Here is an 18,483-nt window from a genome sequence, read left to right as displayed (position 1 = left end):
ACTAAGGATAAGTATAAAAGGAAGTTTGCAAAAGGATACCTTCCGAACTGGACGAATGAGGTTTTTACCATCTGCAAAGTGAAAATGACAACCTATAACGTATATTCTTGAAGACGGAAAGGGGGAAGTAGTAAAAGGAAGTTTTTATGCGGAAGAACTTAGTAAGACTAGGTACGGTGATGTTTACTTGGTAGAAAAGGTATTAAAAAGGAGAGGTGATAAATTACTTGTTCGACGGTCGGGTTTTGATAAGAAAAAAGATTCGTGGATAGAAAAGAAGAATCTTATAAAATAAATTACGCTGTTCGAGTACGTTTAGTAACAGAGATGGACGGCGAAGAGCAAGATCGGAAGTTAACGGTAGTTAATTTCGATCGACTTATAAGTGATGTAGTAGATTTTAATTCGAAAAAGAGACACGGTTCTCTTCTTCCAGATAATATCAGATGTTTGGTTGTAGGTTCTTCGAATTCCGGTAAGAGTAACGCCGTCTTTAATCTTTTGTTCGATCCTAGCGGGTTGAGGTTTAGCAATATATATGTTTTTTTCTAAATCGTTATACCAGCCTAAGTATTTGTTTCTTAACGATCTACTCATTACTAAAGGAGAATGTTGAAGGGATAGGTTACTATCCGTTTAGCGATAATGATGTTATCGTAGCGCCGGAAGAAATAGAGCCAAATTCCATAATGATATTTGACGATGTAATTTGCGAAAAACAAAACAACAAAATATTTTATTACGAGTCGACGCAATAACATCGATGCGTTTTGTACGAGTCAGACGTATAGCAAAATACCTAAACAATTAATCCGGACGAAAGAAACCTAAGGCATATGACGTTTGAAAAGTTTAAAGAAATCTGTAATTACGCTTGGAACCGGACAAAAAAATGAGTTTTCAGTGAACGATAAAGGTCGATACAGATTCAATTTCTACACTTTCACCAAAGGCCTGACCAAACCCGCAGGCTAGCAGACTTTTTCAGGATTTTGTCAGCTGTCAAGATGGACGAGTGCATGTACTTTATCGAGCAGTACGACGAAGATCGTGGTTTTTTAGCGTGTAAGGAGCAGATCAATTTTAACAACGTAGATTTCAAAAGTGCTAGCGCTAAAAACGCAGCACATCCGGACGACGAAAACGATTTGATAACGATGAGATATGCGCGGCTTCTTATCCAGCAAAATTTCAACCAAGTCATCGCCAGAGTCGAAAGTAAAGAAACGGAAATTCCTTTTGCAGGTAAAAATACAAACGACCCCGTCGTTCAACGGCGGTTAGATGAAACCGTCTCCAGATTGAAAAGTGAAATTGGGAAAGAAAAAAAAAATGGGCGAATCATCCTTAGAATTTTAGTCGAGTATAAAATGAGGAACGCGAATAAAAGGTTTACTAGTGAGAAAGGAGAACGTGGCTTGATAGGATCGGTTGTAAGTCTTCCGACTAAAGCATTAAACATCGCAGGTGACGTTGCAGGAACCGTACTCAATCGGGCGATAGACGTGCTCCCTTTCGAGGCTCACATACCGGGCTACCAGTACTGCGGTCCTGGGATCAAACTAGAAAAAATATTGCAAAGAGGCGATCCGGGGATAAACCCACTCGATAAAGCCTGTAAAGCGCACGATATAACGTACAGCATCTACAGCGATTCTCGACGGAGAGCGGAGGCCGATAGAGTAAGCACAAAGAGCCTGATAGAGGGTGACCGCACCCGATTCTAGGTATACGGAGAAGGCCGCTGCGTGGGCGGTAAGAAACGATATGAAAGTGAAAAGTAAATTCGGCGAAAAAAAATAAAGGGTGTTTACCTCGAGGCGTATCGTTTAAAGACCGGATGTGGTTTAAGAAAATGCCAATCAGCAGTTCGCAGACAAAATTACCGCCGTCAAGGCGGGGAAAAGCGCTTAACTGCGCAAGCTCCGCGATCGCTCCCCGTCGAATATAGAGCTGATGCGTTTTGCACGTAAAGTGAGTTTACCGCACTTCAGAGGAGTTTTCAGGCACGATAATTTACCGGCAAGAGTAAACAAATCCGATCCTGGTATAGTGAACCTCGACAGCATCACCGATCCGGGCACACATTGGTTTGTTATAGAAAACAAGGCGGGAACGTGGTTTATTTTTACATTTACGGAAATTTACGTCCGTCTAGATTTAGCGGTGGGAAATATTATGAAAAAAGCTAGTGTTGTTTAATCGGTCCGGGACCTGAGGTCTTTCGCTACCTTCCCAAAAGTTTACCTACAGCAAGATCCAACCATCAAGATTCAACAGCCGTTTCCTGAAGATGAAAAAGACTGGAGTCAAGAATTAAAATTTTTTCTTTGATTATTATTTTGTATTTAAAACTTATTACTTTGTAATTTAAAACGCCTATCCGTTTGTGTTTTAGCATAATTATTATTTTGTATTTAATTTTAGTTTTTGAAAAAATAATAAACTGATTTGGTAAAAGAAACGTTTGTTTTCATTTCTAGATAAAATAACCTCTTTTCCTTTACGCGATAAGGTTTTAAAGTGTATTTGAATGCGGTGTTCGAATTAAAACGTTCATTCCTCGAACGAAATACGGTAGAACGATTGGGATTTTTATAGCGTTTTTTACTGCAGCAATCATCGCTGCTGCCGACGTACTTGAATCCAATCAATTTGTAATAAACTAAGGATACCTGAAAGGGGTTAAAAGGAAAAAAGAAATGGAAATTGAAAACCGATGTAAACTTTTAAAAATATTTATTCGTTTAATGTAATAGATATATTTTTAAATTGAATACAACATATACATTTTTTAAAAACCGATTACAATATGCATTTTATCAGATTAAAACATAAACATTTTATTCGATTATGAAATAAACAATTTTCCTCTACAATAATAATAATTATTCCTCTACAAGATCGATTTATATTCGCTGCTAGTTAAATAATTAAACCGTTCACTATCCCTGTGTTAAAAAATGGATTTTCACGTTCTTCTAATTTTATTTGTTAAAATCATTAACATATCGAAAAATATTTCAGTAGAGAGAAGAGAAAACAACGAGCTTTCTTTCTCTTCATTTATTAAAAAAGACTTGCCAGGATCTGCACAAATGTATTCATCTATCACATCTTTTAAACTAGTTGAATTAAACGTAAAAAAATATTTTTAAAACAATTGTAGCAAATGTTAGGATTAATCTCCTTTCTTAAACATTAACGTAAAAATTTAACTTTGTTTTATCTAATAATAAAAACAGATGATTTAATTCGTCACAAATTTCTGTTATACCGCTCATTATATCCTTTACTACTGTATACATGCAAAGGCTACTAAAGGTAATAGGATATTAGCATTATGATATACATAATTCGATTTGAGAATCATCTTAACTGAAAAAACCGAAACAAAAATTAAAAAAATTTCAATTTAAATCTATTCATTTAATATAAATAAAATACGTTTTCTGGAAACCGATTCGACATGTACTATAAAATAATTTGAAAAAATGTCTGTCAGTATTTCCGTTATATTTCCCTGACACAATCGACCTTTGCAAATGTTTTTAGAAACTCGATATTTAAATTCTAAAGGGAAGTTTGTAGCCTTTCAAAATACGCGACCGTCTGTTTGTATTCCTCAGGAAAATAGCTTTTTTCCCACATCATATCCATCGACAAATTTTTCAGCACATTATAACACGCAATACTTTCCAGAGAAGGCACCATCATGCTCTCGGAAATCATTAACGAGTAGAAACTAATCTGATAAAAATATTTTAATTATTAATTAACAACTTTACAATCGTTATTAATTTTTAAAATATTTTAATAATCAATTATCAGATAAGATAAAGAAACATATAAAAACGTTAACATTCAGATTTATTTTAATTTTAAAACACTTATCTACTTTAAAAATAACCGATTTAACTCTAACGGAGAAACGACGTCTCCAATAGTATGAATTTTATCTATAGCGATGCGTTTATCATCGTAGTTGCAAAAAGCTAATTTATTCATTTTAATCGATTCAATTAAGTGTTTTTGATTTGAAGATATTCATATTTATAAATAACAGCAGTACTATCAAGTAAACATTTTTTATAATCATCAAAAATTATTTCAGTTTTAACTACGTTTTTTAATCCCCTTTGCTTTTATTATAATTATTTTCGAAGCCGTTTTAAACGTATACAGTTTTGCTCTCAACCCTACAAATTCTCGAATAGGAAATCCGCAACACTCATCTTTAAACTTCCCAATTACTTTTTTATTTTTTAATGAAAAACACGGGTAAGCTTTAGGGTAATCGGATGTATTAAATTTGGCAACGAATGAACTTTCTTGCAAGTCCTTATAAAAATCATTTGTTTCCACTTCATAAAAAAGAATCCGTCCGTATCCATATACAAGAGAGTTTTGACCCGTACTTTCTTCGCATCACACTGTAATGGAAATCATACATCAGGGTCTTGTTCAGTTCCAGTACAGAAAGACCTACGTATATTGGTTTATCGAAAAAATCTTTTCCTTCGAACACTGAACGGCACATAACGTTTCATCATAGACGATCTTAACTTGAAAAGAGGGCTTGCTGATGAGTTTTATAAGTCTTTTTTCGGAAGAAACCAACTCGAGATTTGACCTCTTTCTGACATTCTCCATACATTTACTGAACACGGTAAATGTACGTTCAAATTCGTTTGTCGCCGACTAGCGATTAGCCGTGTTAAGGTCGATGTAGCTTTTCAACCACGGAAACTGCACAAACTGTAGCATTTTATAAAATTTGGTCACTCGAAGACCGTTTCTAATCGTCTGTTTTAAACCAGAAAAATGAAACATATTTTGATCTGTTTCTTAATGAAGGTATAAGTTTAAGATATTTAGAAATCTCGTTCACGGGGAAAAATGGAAAATCACAGTGTAATTCGTGCAGATGAACAGGGTACCCGCTATCGACTTGTAGTATGTACCCGATCATACCATCATCCCTTATCGACATTATGTTGTCTAATAAAGAATTTTGTATTTTGCTGTCTACCCGATGTATATTTTTATAAGGTAAACATCGACTTAAGTCCCACCGATAAAAGTTGTTGGCGTCAAGGTACATCAAGTACCTAGACCGATGGTTAGGATCATAATCACAAGCGATATAAGAATTGTTAGCATTCGAATGTTTTTTAACGCAGATCGAATACCGCCCCGAATACCTTTTTCTAAAAACATGTAAATGTCATGATCTGTAATCGACTCTAGTTGAATCCTCGTTTTGTACAGCATCGCATCAAAAGAGACTCCTGGAAGGGTAAAATAATGTGTGCAATCTCAAACAAAGAAATCTGAAATTTTCAAAAACGTCAGATAGTAGTAACATATATACTGTAATGAAACGACTAGCACTAGATAGGGAATCTTGGAGAGCTGCATCAAACCAGTCAAATGACTGAAAACAAAAAAAAAGTAGTAACATAGCATTAAGGTATAAATCGCTGTATTCACCCAAATTATTTATTTTGAAATGAGTCCATATTAATTTTGCATGATCGTAGTCTTCATCGGATACATCCATTCCCGTGAGACTACTGTAATTTTTTTCTTTTGGGGGAAGAGAGGTCTCTTCTAACGTTTTCCATGAGATAGTGTACTCGTATGGATATACACCTTTTCGAGTCGCTAAAGATAAATCCGATCGATTAAAAAACTTTCTGGTACTGTAGAATTTATCGGTGGGAAGAGTTTTTACCAAATAATAAACTGGAAGCCATAAATCGGAATGTATCTATAAACCGTATTGAAATTCGGTTGCCGATTCTCTTTGAAAAAGAAATATATTTTTCTGTGGAGTAAGGAATCACAGTAATCCTTTTGTCATCGTAACCTAATTCTCTTACGATAAAATGAGAATCATAGTTAGAACTATTATGGATAAATACGGCGATGAACGTCCTATTTGATTTTTGTAAGTTACACTTGGAAAATATTGCTGCACGATAATGACCCGTGATATGACAATCGTCTCTAACCGGTCGTATCTGTGAAGTGAATCTGAAGTCGCACATCTGACACCTTACAGCCGATTCAAAGGAGACTATCTTGATCGGTAAACTCCATAACCTTTTCTTGTTTGAGAACTTCATCAATCCGAACGGTAACATCGTGGAGGAGTTCCATGAAGGAATGGGCCGCTTCCTTTCCTCTATAAAAGATATGAGCTGAAGGAATCGCATTTCGAATGGACAACGAAATAGACACAAAAGCTCATAGGAAGGTGCCGCTCTGTGGAAACCGTGTACGAATTTTTAAGATTGGGACATCACACGTTGCGACGGGTTTAAGGATACATTCAACACAGCAAGTGGAAACATATGATGGTAATTTTTAAATTTGAGCACGGGTTGAGATCCGCCTTCTTTAGAAACAGGAAGCGCAACTTCTGCAGGGGGTTACTGCCGCATCTTTCCAGATGATCAATCATCTTTTTGGCACAGTCTTTGTCGTTTTTGTAAAAATTAAAACACCTTTTACAAATTTTTATCACGTTCCTGTTTTTAGTTAGGCGGGATCGAATCAGTCTTTCGAAATTTGAGATGAAACAATAATGTTGATGGTCACCTTCGATCAATAACAGATCAAAATGACCTTCCTTTTCGGAAGAACACACTTTGATCGGGATAATTTTTTCGTTCTCATCTATCGAGAAAACGTTTACGGAAACGTTACTGTTGTTTTTTTTTTCAAATTTGTATATATCAGTCAAATGCGATGGGAAATTTACGGTTTCGAAATTAAATTTATTTAATAAAGCATCGAATCGTCTATCTATACGATCACGATTAGGACCTTGCACATACTTACAAAGGATCGCCCGTTTAAAACAATATTCATCATTGTATTTTACATCGATGACAGCATGCCTACCTCGAATGGATTTGGGAAAGGGAATAAAACAAGATCCTCTAGGAGGTCGATAACGATTTATTCGAACTAAGATCCCGTCGACACTCGAAAGAGTCCATCCGCTTTGTTCTTCAAAATTAGCCTCTTCACGAAGTAATATTTCGATCGCGTCTTGTAACGAATTTTCAATATCGTTGTCGTTAAAAATTTCAAAATTTCTTGTTTTAAACCCTACATCTCTATATTCGCTCATATGCGGTATTTCATACGACAGCTCGATTAAAATATTATACTTAATAGTACCGAAACGCGCTAACGATTCAGCCAATAACAAAATCATATCTTCTCTCACCGTTGTTAGAAGCATCCAAATATTTTTACAAATTTCATTATCGTTTTTGTAATAGTAAGTGTCTAAGTTACAATCGAATGCATTTTCGATCAGAACAAAGCATCCGATCTGATCGACTGCTGCAAGTCTTACTCTTTTTTAACGACAATCGGCAGCAGCCATTTCCTGCAAACATTAATTTAGAATAAACTATTTAAAGCGACCATTTACAAATTAAACTCTAATCAACCACTTAACTACCTAACTGTCGAGAGCGACCTGCGCAACTGCTCACAACTTTTATGAAACCATTTTCATTCGTCATTCTCTGAAAAAAGGCCTTCTATTTCTTGTTTCATACAGTTCCAATTTTAAGTAAATATTTTCCCTTTTTGGGTAGCGTCAACGCTATGAACTGTTCCGAGTAAATGTAAATGGAATTCGTTGCGGGGTTGCCACTTCATCGAAGATTTCATCAATCGTTCTTTTTCTTGAAGAGAGCTTCATAAAGGTCCATAATTCATCAACCTCCCGATTATAGTTTGCAAGGTCAAACCGATTATAGACGCATTTAGAATATTATTTCACGTTAACGTTTTAGATAAGCTATAATCGGTTATCGGACATAGAAAATCGAAGCATTATTTTTGTTTTTAAAGTATTTTTAAACGATTTAATTATTTCAACCGTGGTTCTCATAGTTAAGCTATTATGACCGGTAGCTTTCTGAGCCCCCCTTTGAACAGCCTCTTCCCATAGACGTTAGTCCAGAAGTATAATATAATAATATTACATCTCTCAAACTAACATCTGCGGCTATAATTTCCTCTAACAGCAATTCTTGATTAGATACGTCCGAAGGATCCGGTCGGGTATCGACATCAAGGACACGAGAGCTTCTGTTTGAAGGAGCCGGTTGAGGTTCCTCCAAACTGCCGTTAACAAAATTATTAAACATTTGCGATCCCTGTCCTCTCATAGCTCTTGAGGCACCGGGTCGGGAAGCGTTTATCTCAACTCCTTCCTTTTCCGTTGTTAATAACGATCTTCTAGCACGATACATCTGCAAAAAAAACAACTCTTTTAAAATCATATCCAATATTATTTTTAATATACCGGTATTTAGAATTAATGAGACCTCATCGACGAGATTCCGATTCTGAAACTAATAGAAGGCTAGCTGTTGCACATACGCAAGCTCCTGCGAATTCACTGTATGAAATATTATCATACCTATCTGTACAAATACAATCGGTAATAGTTTTACGAACAAAATTGGAAATTAAATGAAAACCGCATTCATTACCGATTCTTTTTGTCAAATTACATCTATATAAAACGGGGAAGACAAACTGATGGGGGCATACTACATATGTTTTTTATCTCAAACATTTTCAATTAAAATATTCTATTTCAAATTTATTAGTATCTTATTTAATAAATATAATGAAAATTCTTTTATCATATTCCAAGTAATTAATATTTATTATCCTATAAATAAATATATTATTTATTCGAATCGGTTTTAACAATCGATAGTAGTCTGACTGCTAATATAAAAATATTTTATTCGTATAATAAAATAAATAACACAATCCAATATAATACTTTATATGACCAAATTAACCGCTAATAATTACTATATATTTTCTACTAATATATTTTGTTTTACTTAAGTAGTGTTAATATTTCAAAACAATTATTTTAAAAACAAATATTTACCATATTAATAAACCTGGTGTGCTTTTATATGAATTTTTGAAATAAATTATTTTAAACTTGCAAAACACTGAAACACAAAAGTTATTTTATCGGTTTGACTAGTAACTGCTGGAGAACGCATTAAATAAACATAACGATTGCATACATTTAATACATTAATTAAGAAAACCGTTATTTTATTCCAGAGATAATATAAATTAACTGGAAAATAAAAATAATTTACATACTAAAAGTGCGTAACACAAAATATAATATTAAATCTATTATTCGAGTGCGTAATTAAACTTTAAAATAATTTATATATTTGAAATTTGTCTCGCTCACCTTTTTAAATTATGATGATGATGGAAAATGACGTAAATTTAAATCTGTAATAAAACCACCCTAATATAAATCCGTTGAAAATTTTTCCGGTATTTATATGTAACGGCTACCAGAGAACTTTCAAATAGCAAACAAACAAGTACGACGCAAATGAGTTATCACCAGATAACTTTCAAACTAGTAAACAAAGCCGCTGCGAAGGAAGCAAGCACGTTCACACCACGCAGCATGCACGTAAATATAATTTCTGATGACGTGATTTTTTATTACGTAATTTTTGGGGGTGACCTTGATTGTTTTTGATGGGGTCATTTTAAGGTGGCCTTAACCCGAGATCAAGGTCGCAGGTCAAAGGTCAAGGTAACGAGCCAAATATCAAGGTCGTCCCAGAGTTTCTATTTCTACACTGCTATAGACATTCGACACAATTCTCAATTAAACCGCTCATTCGTACTCTTTAATACTGTTCATTCAGTAAGAAACATTATTCTTAAAATCTGTCTAACCAACTAGTAATGAACAGTTTGAATGCAAGCAGAAAATTGTACAAAGTAAATTTACCACAGCATTATCTGCTAATTCTCTTAGCCATCAGAAAATTAGTCCTGAGTCCTACCAAACATTATCCAAGATCTATTGCCGACTCCAACGGTTTCAAATTTCCTTATCGTTTTCCTTTTCAAATCGATATAAAGAGAAATTATCGTTTCGTGCAAGGAAGCAGCACGCATTAATATGCTGGTGTAACGTCACACAAAAGAACCCGACTGTTATTTTCCATTTTTCAATCGGGATTTTTTCCTTCCGACTACATTTTACAGTTGAAGAAAGGTATCGATGAACATCTTGTTCATTATTTGGTCTTCCGCAACCGATTAACGATGGACAAAGCCCGATGAAAAAAATCCTCAACAATACTTTTCATTATCATCATCTTTAATAGGACCCGCAGTGAAACAAGCGCCGCTTGGGAGAAACCTGAGTTTCTTCATTTCTGTTTCTTCATCATACTCTTTTTTTCAACCAAGTTAATGTTGGTAATTGCAATTTTTAAAGCAAAATTTTATATTTGCAGGTTGTCTAACAACATTTGTAGACTTTTTGAATCGGAGTAGTGTCAAACACGATACATAAATTCACGGCTGTTTATTTGTTGAAGACGAAAAATAATGAAATGCCAACTGTACTACAATAACATAAATACCGCCTAATTCTTAAACGGTACTTTGCATGTCATAATTAGTATTTCAAAAACAAAAGGCTTTTACTAAATACCACGGTTTCCTCATCATGTCAACTAAGTAGCTTAGATCATGACTTTCTGTAAATATTAACAGGGAACCAAATATTCTTGATGAAATATACCAGTACAAACACTCTCATATCAGTGCTATAATGTGTAAACAATTTATCAAATCATATCTTCTGTCATAAGATTATTTTCAAAAAAGAAATGTATGAGGTTTTATTACAATACTAGTTTTGTACCTACAAGTACCTATTTCAAAGAGTACAAAAATATTTTTATCGTTAACAAACAATTGTACGCATGTTAATCCCCAATATTAGAACTAGTATTATTTACGAACGATTAACATCGAGATGAAATAATTATAAACATAAAAATATAAATTTCATCTCCTTATTCGTAATTAATAGATTTGCTAAACTTATAAATACATAAATATGTATTACAAACTATTGTATTTGTAAGTTTAACGGTTTTGTTCAAAAATATGAAATGAAAATAAAAATGCATCGATAAAAAAACAAACTGATCTTGTAAACAATTTTCTTTCTTTCAAGTACGCAAATATGACTCGTTCAGTGTTATCTTATTATTACCATTATTGTATATATAATTAATTATATATTACTAGTTTTCATACGTTTCAGGCATTTAATGCGGCTTTCTTTGTAGTTTTTATTATATTCAAAACCAGAAGTGTTTGTATATTTATTTAATTTTAAACTCTAAAACGTAGCAAACCTAATAACAACAATAAACCGCATATGACAAACGGCAGCTGTAGGACCTTACCCAAATCCTTACTACTCATTCTTAGTTAAAATAACTTATTAGTTAAAATTTAACACTTATATGCTGTGAAAATAACCGATCACCTTCCAAGAAATTTTTTTTATAACTATCTCAAACTAAATCTACGTATAACAAAAATATCTACACTGTATAAAATATAAAGTAATTTAGAGCAAAAACTTTGTGATTTTTTCTATTCATTGTTTATTACAATATAAAAATTTTACTAACAGTAGAAAAATATAGATACTTGAACCTTATCGCATTCAATATATAACACAAATAATGAAGTTTCAGTTCAGTTAAAATCAAAAGAAATAGTTAATACAGAGGATTCAGAATCAAATACCAAAATATTTACCTGTCTGATTATCCGGTAGGAAATATCTTCACCGCTAACCCGATTAATCCTGTAACGTTTACATCCAATCGCCTAACGATCTAAATATAAGTTTTTTTTTAACATTTAATGAAGTTAGTATAAGTGAAAAACGTAACGAACACTTGACGAAAATATTTTAACTAACACTTCCAGAGAGCGACAAAATTAGATGAAACTGTAACTGTAAATGATTAAGACGAATGATTTGCAAAAGAATGCAAGCTTGTAACAATAAAGGAATGACAATTCTTCAGAAATCATTTATGTTGTACAAAACAACAAGCAGATTACATCAAACAGGAGTTTTAATTAAAAACGTTATGTAAAGAAACAGATACGATGAAAGAAATGCAGAATAAGTCTTCTTAAAAAGTGCCTTTTCAGGCGGTAAAACTTTCTAACGCATTTAATACCGCTGAAAACAATGCGAAATGTAGACTTTTTTGTAGACATTTTGCGGTTAGTACAAACGCAAAATGGAATTTAAAATGAAAAAATAAATTAATTTTAAATCAAGTTGATATTTAAATTAATTAAAATATAAATAAAACAAAGGCAGAATCCGGAATTGTAAAAGGTGTTAAGAAACCTACATCAAATATTTAATAGTTAAGACTTACCTTTCAAAAGAGGTTACTTTAAGAGATTATCGTATGTTATCACGATTTCTTAAGGAAAAGTATCGTTCCGTAGAATGACATCTGAAATACTCTTTCGTGACTCCCGCTAACCTTTAAGCTAGCTTTTTTATCGATCCGGTAAAATTATACATACAAAAACAGATTTACCAAGCTATTTTTTTTAACAATCCATTTAATCCATTAAATATCAATTGTAAATTTGCCAATTAATATGAAACGTTAAGTTCCTATCACTTAACCTTATTTTCACGGGAAAAAAATTAGCTATTAGACCGGTTCTTCAAAACATTTTTTGGTATAAAACATTAAAAAAAAATTATACATATGCGAATAGTGATGAAAATACTTTTCTTTTTTAATTCAAATTTTGGGACAATTATTAAAGTAAAAAACCTTTTTAGATAACGAGTTTTAAAAACAAGAAATAAGTACCCTTTGAGTCATCTGCATTCAGAAAATTTTGTATAAAATATAACACACAAAGATGAAAGTTACACCAGTAAAATATATATATACATTTTTTTTTTAAATAAAAAGTACTCTTGTGTTCAAGGGGTTAAGTTATTCGTAAAAATTAACTTACTGCACAAAGGCCAAACTTAAATTTAACCAAAAAGAATTCCATTTGACTTTATAAAGAGTTTATATACAGAATCTGCAGAATGATGACACCAAAGCATCTAAAATTAAATAAATCACACTTCTTTTCCATCATAGTTTGATAAATTTACATCGATCTAAATTATTATTTAGATTCAAAGTTAAAGTATATATATCATATTAAGTATGTCATTTACAAATAAAAGGCTTTCGAGCTTAATCTACATATTTTTAATTTTATATAAGCACGATTGTAAAATACCAAATGTAACTTCATAAACATGTATAAATTAGATATAAGTTTAAAAAATTGTTCAAGAAAACAACTTGCAATAAAAATATTCTGCAAAGCAAATTGACTTAAAGAAGGTGCAGCTGAAGTAGTTAGGACGTGCTTTACTATGTGTTGAAACCATTCGGTGCAACTAATAAATACTAGGCGTACTTTATCGGTTGCATAAATCAAGTAAAGTTTTTAAGTAAATAAGTGCGATTCCGAAAGAAGCAAAATAAAAGAAAATGCTGATAGGTAAAAATCACTGTACAGATTTGTTTGTCGTATTACGCTTAAAAAAATGAACCGTCTGATCTACGACAAACGTTAGAATTTAGTATTATTTAAAGGTTACAAAACTTATATAATACCTTAAAAATTACTTTTACCAAAATTTGTAAGAATAACAGCTACTAATCGATACCTCCTGAAGAGAACTCTTGTAATACATGTTAAGATATTTACTGTCAATACCTTGTCGTTAACAGATTAAAGTACAACTTGCTTTCAAGTTTTTAAAATTGTTGTATTTTAGCTTCTTCAGCCGTACCTCGACTAATCTGTATGTTTTACTGCAGATTAGTCGTAAATTGTAGACCCACCGAGTCGGTCTAGTAGTGAAAGCGTCTTCCCAAATCAGCTGATTTGGAAGTCCAGGATTCAAGTCCTAGTAAAATCAGTTATTTTTACACGGATTTGAATACTAGATGGTGGCTCATATATCGTTGTCATTCATCCTCTGAAGTATTATCTGAACGGTAATTACCGGAGGCTAAACAGGAAAAAGAAAGGAAGTCGTAAATGGTAACGTATTTATTATCGACTCTGTAGCGGCAAGGAAAGCTTTACCGGTGAACAATATGAAAAAATATTATTATTCACTTAATACTCTTTTGTTGGTTTTATCTTATTTGGTATTGTAAAACCATAATATGAAGAAAAAGAGGTCATAATCCTTGACCAGAAATGGACACACAAAATTTGTGGTACCAAAGTTACCCGATTATATAGAAATAACTGCACCTTGGGTATTCATTAGTGACAAATGCAAACTCTTAACTACATTTACATATATATATTGATTTATTTAGATTAAATTTGTTACGGTCAATTTTTTTCTTTCTTTCTTTTTCCTCTGTACGTTAAACCATATATAATATATTTTCAGCCTCCGCAAAGTACAGAATAATCTTACCTTTACTTTTCATGTTCAAAACGTTTTCAGGCCTAAGCCTATCTTCAGTAATGTTTTTTTAATAATTCTTATTGTTTACATTCACACGTTAAATTATAGCTTATTACTTTTATGTTATAAAAATTGTTTATTGTTGAAAAAATCACAAAATGTCTTTTTAAATTTAAAAATTCAGAACAAACATTTGCTCAGTCAACAGAATGAAAAAGTATTGCAATAACTATTAATTTAATAATATCTTATCTTTGTATACTAACAAATAATTTTAATAAGAATGTCCCCATCAAATTCTGTTTGCAGATTTATACGGCTGAATTTACGTTTATATATATATATATATATATATAATTTTTCTAAAATTTCTAATTTTTTATTAATATTTTCACGTTCAATATTTGCTCTTTCGATTATTTTCTAAACTAGTTACATTATGATTATTATTTATTAAATAGTAGCTACATTTCAGAAACCTATTTTTTATTTTTAAATGATCGAATCTATCTTTAAAGGATCTATTCGTTTTACCAATATATATTTTTTCGCAGTTGTTGCATTTTACTTTATAAATACCGGAAGAATCATATTTATTTTTTCCTTTTTTATCATTATATTTTAAATGCCCCCTCTATGAATCATGAGACCTTGCCGATGGTGAGGGGGCTTGAGCGCTCAGTGATACAAAATAGCTGGAAAGAAGGTGCAACGATATAGGAGAGGTATCTATTGGGAGCCAGACTAAGGAATGATTCCTGAAAGAGAGCAGCAGCTCTTTCAATAGTAGTTAAGGGCGTAGGTCAGGACGACTTAAATGCAGTACTTAGAGGACTGAGTGATGTCAGTCCTCTACATCGGTCAGTCCTCTAAGTACTGCGCAGCTGAAAGCAATGGAAAACTACAGCTGCTTTTTTTCCAAGAAAATGTGGCTCTCTGCATTTTCATATAGCAATGATGCAGGCGCCTTCCTTGGTAAAATATTCCGGAGGTAAACTAGTCCCCCGTTCGGATCTCCGGGGGGGGACTACTAAGGAAGGGGTCACAAGAAAATTATAAATAACATTCTACGAGTCGGAGCGTGGAATGTTACAAGTTTAAAAAAGGTTGGTAGGCTGGAAAATGTAAAAAGAGAAATGGATAGGATAAATGTGGATGTAGTAGGAATTAGTGAGGTTCGGTGGGAAGAGGAAGGCGACTTTTGGTCAGGTGATTTTAGAATAATTAATTCAGCTTCAAATAATGGGCAGGCAGGAGTAGGTTTCATAATGAACAAGAAGATAGGGAAGAGAGAAAAGTATTTCAAAATGCATAACGATAAGAATCATTGTAATAAGGATAAACCGACAACGATTGTTAACGTCTATATGCCTACAAGCGCCCATGATGATGATGAGGTAGAGTGTGTATACGAAGAGATTGATGAAGCAATTAAACACGTAAAAGGAGATGAAAATTTAATAATAGTTGGAGATTGGAATGCAAGCATTGGAAAAGGGAAGGAAGGAAATATAGTGGGTGAATACGGGCTGGGCAAAAGGAATGAAAGAGGGAACCGACTTATAGAGTTTTGCACGAAGTATAATTCAGTAATTGCCAACACCCAGTTTAAAAATCATAATAGAAGAATATACACATGGAAAAAACCAGGCGATACTGCTAGGTATCAGATACATTATATCATGGTTAAGCAAAGATTTAGAAATCAACTCGTCGACTGCAAAGCTTACGCTGGACCAGAATTGATAACGACCATAATTTAGTGATAATGAAATGTAGATTGGGGTTTAAAAACCTGAAGAAAAGGTGTCAGATGAATCGGTGGAATTTAGAGAAGCTTGAGGAAGAGGAGGTAAAGAAGATTTTTGAGGAGGACATCGCAAGAGGTCTGAGTAAAAATGATAAGGTAGAAAATGTAGAAGAAGAATGGGAGAATATTAAAAAGGAAATTCTTAAATCAGCAGAAGCGAACTTAGGCGGAACAAAGAGAACCGGTAGAAAACCTTGGATTTCAGACGATATATTGCAGCTGATGGATGAACGTAGAAAATATAAGAATGCTAGTGATGAAGAAAGTAAAAGGAACTATCGGCAATTAGGAAATGCTATAAACAGGAAACTCAAACTAGCGAAAGAAGAGTGGATTAAAGAAAAGTGTTCAGAAGTGGAAAGAGAAATGAACATTGGTAAAATCGACGGAACATACACGTAAGTTACGGAAAATTTTGGGGTGCATAAATTAAAATCTAATAATGTGTTAAACAAAGATGGTACACTGATATAAGAAAGGCAAAGTCGATAGGTGGGTGGAATATATTGAAGAGTTATACGGAGCAAATGAATTAGAAAATGGTGTTATAGAGGAAGAAGAGGAAGTCGAAGAGGATGAAAGGGGAAAAACAATACTGAGATCTGAATTTAGAGAGCATTAAAAGATTGGAAGGGAAGAAAGATTCCTGGGATAGACGGGATACCTGTAAAACTACTGCGCAGTGCAGGTGACGAAGCGATTGATAGATTATACAAACCGGTGTGTAATATTTACGAAAAAGGGAAGTTCTGTCAGACTTCAAAAAGAGTGTTATAGTCATGATACCAAAGAAAGCAGGAGCAGATAAATGTGAAGAATACAGAACAATTAGCTTAGCTAGCCATGCATAAAAAATCTTAACTAGAATTCTGTTCAGAAGAATTGAAAGGAGAGTGGAAGAAGTGTTAGGAGAAGACCAATATGCTTTCAGAAAAAGTATAGGGACAAGGGAAGCAATTTTAGGCCTCATATTAATAGTAGAAGGAAGATTAAAGAAAAACAAAACAACATACTTGGCTTTTATAGACCTAGAAAAGGCATTCGATAACGTAGACCGGAATCAAATGTTTAGCATTTTTACAAAAATAGGGTTCAAATACAGAGATAGAAGAACCATTGCTAACATTTACAGGAACCAAACAGCAACAGTGATAATTGAAGAACATTAGAAAGAAGCCGTAATAAGAAAGGGAGTCCGACAAGGATGTCCGCTACCCCCGTTACTTTTTAATCTTTACATAGAACTAGCAGTTAATGATGTTAAAGAACAATTTGGATACGGAGTAACAGTACAAGGTGAAAAGATAAAGACGCTACGATCTGCTGGTGATATAGTAATTCTAGCCGAGAGTAAAAAGGATTTAAAAGGAACAATGAACAGCATGGATGAAGTCCTACGCAAGAACTATCGCATGAAAATAAACAAGAACAAAATGAGAGTAATGAAATGTAGTAGAAATAACGAAGATGAACCACTGAATGTGAAAACAGGAAGACAAAAGATTATGGAGGTAGAATTTTGTTATTTGGAAGTAGAATTACTAAAGATGGACGAAACAGGAGCGATATAAAATGCCGAATAGCACACGGAAAACGAACCTTCAGTCAGAAACATAATTTGTTTACATCAAAAATTAATTTAAACGTCAGGAAAAGATTTTTGAAAGTATATGTTTAGAGCGTAGCTTTATATGGAAGTAAACCTTGGACGATCGGGTGTACCTGAGAAGAAAAGATTTAATGCTTTTGAAATGCGGCGCTATAGGAGAATGTTAAAAATCAGATGGATGAATAAAGTGACAAATGAAGATGTATTGCGGTAAATAAATGAAGAAAGAAGCGTTTGGAAAAATATGGTTAAAAGAAGAGACAGGCCATATCCTGTTATAGTCGCTTTAATATTGGAGGGACTGATAGAAGAAAAAAATTGTGTAGGCAGGCAACAACGTTTGGAGTACGTAAAACACATTTTTAGGGATGTAGGATGTAGAGGGTATACCGAAATGAAACGACTAGCACTAGATAGAGAATCTTGGAGAGCTGCATCAAACCAGTCAAATGACTGAAGACAGAAAAAGTTTTTATGTTTTATTATACGATTATCATAAAGTTTATATTTTTTATCATTATATGCGTCAGTCACGTTTTCTATAATTTTATTTACACAAGAGGATTTTATAAATATTTTCACTACTTTTATTTTTATTTATGAGTATTAATGTAGTAATGTTTGTGTTTTTGAGAAATTCTGGTTCTGTAATTAAGTTGTTTAATTTACAGT

At 33.0% G+C, this 18,483-nt stretch overlaps 1 protein-coding gene across 10 annotated transcripts in view; it reads right to left on the bottom strand.

Moving 5' to 3' along the window:
- Positions 1–18,483, bottom strand: part of LOC142323199 (inositol hexakisphosphate and diphosphoinositol-pentakisphosphate kinase 2-like) — a 330,980-nt gene that overhangs the window by 281,679 nt on the left and 30,818 nt on the right. The gene's annotated exons all lie outside the window — the stretch shown is intronic.

This window comes from Lycorma delicatula, chromosome 4, assembly GCF_047948215.1.
Source record: "Lycorma delicatula isolate Av1 chromosome 4, ASM4794821v1, whole genome shotgun sequence".
In the NCBI taxonomy this organism is placed as follows: domain Eukaryota; kingdom Metazoa; phylum Arthropoda; class Insecta; order Hemiptera; family Fulgoridae; genus Lycorma; species Lycorma delicatula.
Note: the sequence above shows the minus strand (reverse complement) of the source record. Positions and strands in the feature narration are given on the sequence as shown.